Source organism: Nestor notabilis, unplaced genomic scaffold (genome assembly GCF_000696875.1).
Source record: "Nestor notabilis isolate BGI_N333 unplaced genomic scaffold, ASM69687v1 scaffold7299, whole genome shotgun sequence".
Lineage (NCBI taxonomy): Eukaryota > Metazoa > Chordata > Aves > Psittaciformes > Psittacidae > Nestor > Nestor notabilis.
In genome coordinates, this window is record NW_009942283.1 from 9,791 (window position 1) to 16,636 (window position 6,846).

A 6,846-nucleotide genomic window follows, 5' to 3' on the forward strand; every position below is an offset into this window, starting at 1 on the left:
AGAGAAAGTTGGGAGACGTGATGGATAATCAGCTGAACGTAAGCTCCCACTTGGCCAAATGCAATTCTTGGATGTATTAAAAAGGGAATATCAAATGGTATGGGGGAGGTAATACAACTTTTGTTCCAGTAGTGCTTACACTAGTGCCAAATGCAGTATCCAGTTCTTGTGCCAAAAATCAAGCACATGCCTTGTAATGCTCAGAGAGCTTACTTTAAAGGCAGACATGGTTGTGAAATGAGTATCTACCTATAATTACCTCCATGGAGAAAAGTAGTTTGATAAAAGAGAATTCTTTGATGTAACAAAGCTATAATAGGATGAAATGTCTTGAAATTGAAGCCAGATAAATTTTGGCTTTAAGCAAACAATTTTAATGGAACAATTAGACACTTAACCAGTGGTGTGCCAGGTACTTTGTCAGCGGTCATTCCTAAATTGAGGTTTGAGGTTTTCTTCTTCCTTTGAAACACATGCTATATTTCTAGGAGATTAGTTGTGGGCAGTCTGGGAGCCTCTCTTAATCAGCAGAAGTTAGTAAATGCAGGCTTTTCAGGTACTTGAGGGGTATAAGTTAGAGACTTGTTTTAAGGATCAGAGGGAAATTCAGAATGGCAGTGGTGGGTGTTATGTGATTCCCAAGGGAACCTGGGCTAATGCAGCACTGAAGTCACCTGAACCTCAGCATAAATAGTGCTCAGGAGAGGGATGGTAGGGCTTTGTGTACTTTTTATGGGTTTTGCTGTTTTCACCCATTTGGAATCCATATTGCACAGCTCTCTCCTAAGGACTGAGACCGTGTTTTTCAGACAATTAAGCAGGGCTTACTGTCAATTCTGAGACCCCGGCAAGCAAAGTGGTGTTTCTGCTTCATACAGCACCTGGTTTGCTTGCACTTATGAAATGAGATACATGGGGTTTGTTCAAACCAATTCCTTCCATCTCCCAGTTTCAAGAACACTGTCCTTTCCACAGAACCATAAGAAAATGTTTGCATATTACTCCTTATTGAAGCTGTGCCAAAGTCTAAAGCAGGGAGGAGATTCTGATTTTAGATAGGAAACTGCAGAGCAGACAGATACAAATATGAAAACAGTCAAGCTTAGAATGGAACAAAATATTAGCCTCCCAAATCCCAAGCAAAATACTCTGCTCAACAAGTTTCATTAGGTGTATGTTGCAGTGGGGATTTCTGTGTCGTCAGGGATCTTCAATGTGATTGTGCCAGTTTTCTTTTGTGAAGTTCCTGTTCTTGGCAAGACTGTTCCAATTCTTTTTCATGACTGAAATCTGAAAAATCAAGTACTGAGCTCATGATTGTACTAAGAAGGAACAAGGATGTTCAGAAACAATTTTCTACACAAAGCTCCTGTCATTTTTAAGTCTGTCTGTGGGTGATCCCCAGATCAGGTGTCTAGCCTGATCCATGAAAATGAGGAGCACTTGTGACCTTGGTCATATTGCAAATAAGAGTAAATTTCCAAAGTTGAGATCTGTAAGTGATTTCCCCTGAATTATTTTTCAAAACATAAACTCCACAAAAGCAGTTTTTTATCTGCTAAATATTTCTTCATATAAACTACTCATTGCACCAAATATATTTCATTATGAAATAAGTAGGCACTTGGGTGGAGGAAACAGTGAGAAACACGGGAGTGTGCAGTCTTAGGGCCGTGGGGTGTATATGGGGAAGAAGCCACATGCAAAGCAAAATCTAGGGTAGAGGGGGAAAAGGGAGCAGAGGGAGATGTAAGCAGCAGCATTACTCTTTGCTTGCTTAGCGCTGTTTTGGCAGTGCAGGGAGGCTGTAAATCCAGTTTAACTAGCCAGCGTGCCATATGCTTTCCATGCTTCCCAGCCTGAGTTGCTCTGGCAGTTAGAGGTGTTTTGTACAACTTAACTAGCGTTTGGAGTCTGCCTGGAGCGCTGGTGGCCACCTCTTGGTGCATGCCCTGGCTCTGCAGCGGTGCCACGCCTATTGCACTTTGTTAGGAGCTGTGCAGGGATTACCACATGCTGCTGTATCTGATGGTGTCTGTTATCCACAGTATTACCCTCTCTTTGTTTGTTTTTTATTGCACAGTAAAATCCAATTGAAGCTTTCAAGTCCTGATCATTCTGAATCTTATGTGTAGAATACCGCAGTAGTACCTAGTAATTTCAGCACAATGCATGTTTAAATTTTTGATACTAGTACTGTATATCACATATCATTATAACAAAGCCACCGAGATAAGAAGAAATAGGATATAGTGAGCCAGGACAAGTAGGAAAATGGGATTCAGGGAAGGCTCTAAGCACCTCTAGTTATGTTTCAAAAGTAGCTTTTTTGTTTTCTTCCATTAACTTCTTTTGCCAAGTGTTATTTAACACAGCTGAACTGCAAGAGAACAAGTTTAACTTGTTCTTTTAGGAGATTGTAATACTGGCACTTTTCTGTACCAGTAAAAAGTATAATTTTAACTACTTTTTAAACCTGATTTCTTTTTTCTTCCTATCCCCTCCTACTAATGCAATATATTTTGTGAAAGCAGAAAGAAAATTGGGTGAGGCTTTTCTGTATACAGATGGTCCCTTAATGCACACACACCCCTTTTGTGGAAGAAGTCATCAGGAATGAAAGCAGCATGAATAGTGGGTGACAGTTCAGTCGGTTTTAGTTGGGCATAGGAAGTGTTTATTACATATTAAGAAGAAATTAAACTGGTTCTGTAGCTATATAAACCAGTTATATAGAGTCTAGCTCTAACATTCTTTAGGAGACTAAAGGAGCCAGGATGTGTTGCATTTACTTTGCAAAGTGTTGAAGGTGAGGGGGGGTTAGCTCTGATTAGAGTACAGGGTTAACTGGTAGATGAGGTTACTTTTATTGTTATTACGGTTTAATTTTCACGATTGCTTTGTCAGTCTGCTGGTTCTTTGAAGCTTCTGCATGATCTCTGTGGTTTTTCTTCTTGTGTCTATCTCTGAAACTATTACTCTCAAGTATCCTGAGGACATGAAACTTGGTAGACAAAAGTTCTAGGGAAAACCCCACAACATTCCTTTAATCCTTTGATTTGCTTTTAACTTACTATATAAAACTAAAAATTAACTGGCTCAATGTAGAATGAAATGAATGACTCCAGAGAATGTGTTTTGAACAGTACTTCCAGGCTAGCTTGTTTGTAATACCTTACGAGAGAGGACTGAGTTAACCGCCTTCTAGTCTCTCTGTCCTAACATCTGGCTTTCTGCTGTTACAGCACTCATTTCTACTCTGTTGGATTGCAGTCCCTGGCTTTCCCAAATGAAGGTTAAATGTGTATAGCTACTGCCCTACAGCTTCCATTTCTAAAGCTGTTGTGCGGCAGCATCCTTCTTAGCAGACTTTGAAGTACTTCAACACTGACACCAGTACTATGCTTTTCTTTCTGCTGGGAGAAGAGACCTACACAGACAACATGACTTGCTGAGGGTTACCTGGCTGGTAGCAGAGCCGAGACTCAACCTGCAGGCAGGAGAGGGGAATCAGCAGCCTGGAAGGAAGCCTTTGAGCGGTGTCAGGGAGCCAGTGGCAGTGGCTGGGAATGGGATTTGTGCCAGGGAGGCTGTGGAGCCTGGTCTCTGTGATCACAAATAGGGAGAGATGTACCTGAGAAACTACCACTGTGATTGCTCTCTCCCTTTCCTCAAAACTCCCCGGCTGAGCTATCCTTGTAGGCAGGGTTGGGAGTCACCCTTCAAAATCCTATCCTGGATTTAGTTGTCTTGAACATGAATCCCTGACTCAGGATTTCAGACGTATCTGGGAAGGTGGTAGTAGCCTGTTCTCTTTTTAAAACATTAGTCAGTCTAGCATACTTACCTGGGGAAAGGTCGTCTGTGCGTACTCAGTAATTTTTGGTGATTGAGATGGGTTCACACTCACATATATCAGGCTGCAGCAAAACTGACCTACGCTTCGTAGAAGCTGAGATTTTCTGAGTAATGGTTATGCTTTCTTTTGAGCTCAGCATTACACATGGTCTGAGTTATCCTACTGGCTTGAGTGTCTTTTGGTTTCTAGACATCTATCGTGGATGTTAAATAAATTTAGACTTGATATAAATACACAGATTTTCTCTGTCTTGCCAAAATGTTCATTACTCTGGACAAGCACGGTAGGAGAATTTTAGGGGACAGTTTTGGCTTTGGTAGTCCTGCAGGACTAAGCAAGTAGGTAGACTTTAGATCCCATTTGAGTACCTATCTGCAGAGGGGACTGGGTCCAGAGCCAGGTCTGAGCCAGCAGAGTTTTCAGCTGGAGTGTGGGTTGGGCTGGATCATCAGAGGGGCAATATCCTTGGACTACTCCTTCTTTTTCATATATTTAAATGACCAAGGCCCTCTTTTGAAAGTTACTATTTGCTTTTATTTAAATTGGATGCTTTTCTTACAGTTTTTACCCCTGGGTTCTGTGAAAACTTAAGCTGTGAAAAAAACAGGGAATGGGAATGCCATAACACTTAATTTCTATCCCTTCCTTTAACATGCTTCTTTTCACCAAGCCCACTGCTTCTGCACTGTTCAAGTAATCTAGCTGAGTAACCAGTGGTGTCGGAGTAGCAAGCCAAAACCTGAGATGAATTTGCAGAGTTTTTGTTCTGGATGCTGTACTAGCACTTTCTGGAAGATTGTTGTTGTACTGAGGAAACTATAAACTAAAATGAATGGAGCTTGTAAATTAAGTGATGGCACATACATGTGATCTTTAAAATATAATCTTAGTGTATCATGTTACATTGAAAACATTTATATGTAGTTGGATTTAAATGCCAAGATTATTGTTTTTTCTGTTCATTCCCTTGTTGCTTTGTTTTCCTCTTTCACAAGACGTGCGTGCTGAGCAAAATGGGCTATTTCTGTCTGAATTGTGCTTTTCCGAATGGAAATCTTGATTCTAGTATTTAGTTTCTTATCATGTTTTCAATCTGAGCATTCCTGAAACAAGATTTTGCAATAGGAATAAACTTCTCCTAACTTGTGCCCAGAAGCTGAGCTTTTGAAGTGAGTATATGTATTTTTCTTAATGATAAACCGTCACTTCTGAAAAAAAAAACCCAGTAAAATATTCAATTTTTCCTGTTTTTTAGATGACGTGCTTGAACAGTATAGATAAATGTGTGTGGGTAGCAGTTGTTCTGCATGGGAAATGGAACGAAATGTGTAGAAAAAGTCTGTGTATGCCTGAAGAAGAGCAGAACTTTTCTCCAGCTAGGAATCGGGATGATAAATTCTCCCTCCACAGATTATTTTTCCCAAGGACTCCTCTCACTTAACCATCTGCAATGTCTCCTCTTGAAGTGCTGAACTTAAACCTGTGTGTTTGTAGTACAGAAGTATTAGGAGTAGCTACCGGGTCTTTAAGACCTTCAGGATCCTATCGAGATGCCAGAGTTAATGGTGTTGACAGCTCTATCAGACAGAAAGGCTCCTTCTGCAGTAACATACTGTAGAAATGCTCCTCCTGGTAACCCCCCTGTACAAAGCTACGCGTAGCTGAAGGCTACAGAGAGGCAGTTGCTCTGGTGTGTTGAAATTGTTTTATTTCAAACAATTGTGCTTAGACTGAGATGCAGCAATACTACTGTTAGTTACACGAAATCTAATTAAAATTGCATCCAGAGCAGGCTTTGGTTGGGAAGAGAAAACAGCCCCTAGACAAAAGCTGCCAACATCTGGCTGGAGCCTTCAACAAGTGAAATGCAGTTCCTATAATCAATGTATGTGTTTGGATGCTGCTGAATACCTATGAAGTGGGATGTATCAGAGCACAGGTTAAGCTATTGCCTCTGCAGAAAATTTTGATCATTTTCTGAAAGTTCACTTAGACAAAAAGCAGCCCTTTTAAGCACACGTGTTTTGTGGGGTCCACATTCTAGGAGTGGCTGGAAAAAGACAGGGCACATGTTAATCCATAGTAATCTAAACATCAAATATAGTTATAGTACTCAACTCCACATACCTTTTGGTCTCTCACACAGTCTGTGGGATGTGGCAGGTGACTGTATCACAGTCAATTTGTAAATCTATCTCTAGATGGAGCCAAACCAGATCTAATGTAGGAGTTTTGCAGATGAAGAAATAACCTTAAGATCTTCTACTGAAGGCCTACAGTTAAGAGAAAACATCTAATTTCATAATACATCTTTTTATCTACCTGAAAACTGCTGAGATTCCTTACTGATTTTAAGGTTTAAAGCCTAAAAAAACTGCAGTGCTCATACTCTAAACAGTTGGATATCAGGGCATTTTACTACATATTAATGGCTAAAGCAGTGCTAGAATCCCTTATCTCACAGTAAATCTAGGCATCCTTTACATGTACAAAATCAGTATGATGACCTCATGGTGAGCCCTCCACTATCTGCCTGCACATTAATGATTTACTGAACTGTCAGCATGGAGAAGTGCCAGTCACACGTGTTCCCTGTTGGTGCTGTATTTATGGTGTGATGTCTGGTTTACCAGTCATTTGCTTGCCCACTGTTTTAGCAAAGCATTTACCAGCTGTGTGTTTTGTACAGGCTTGAGAATCCCAACACTGTTGTTGCCTGAAGTGCTTATTGATAGTTTAGGATAGACCAATGCATGAAAATCCTTCTTTTCCTTGAGAAAAAAAATTTCAGAATGCAAATACAACACTGAGTAAAAATAATCCTTGATTAGTTTTATATGTTGTTCTCAATTATTTCCATAATGTAGACCATATCATAATAAAGACACCATTTGAAGTTGCTTTTGCTTTCATTTTTCCCTCATACAACTTCCTAGAAATGCATGGTTTCATAGACTTACAACAATAACTGCTGTATCTGGAAGAGC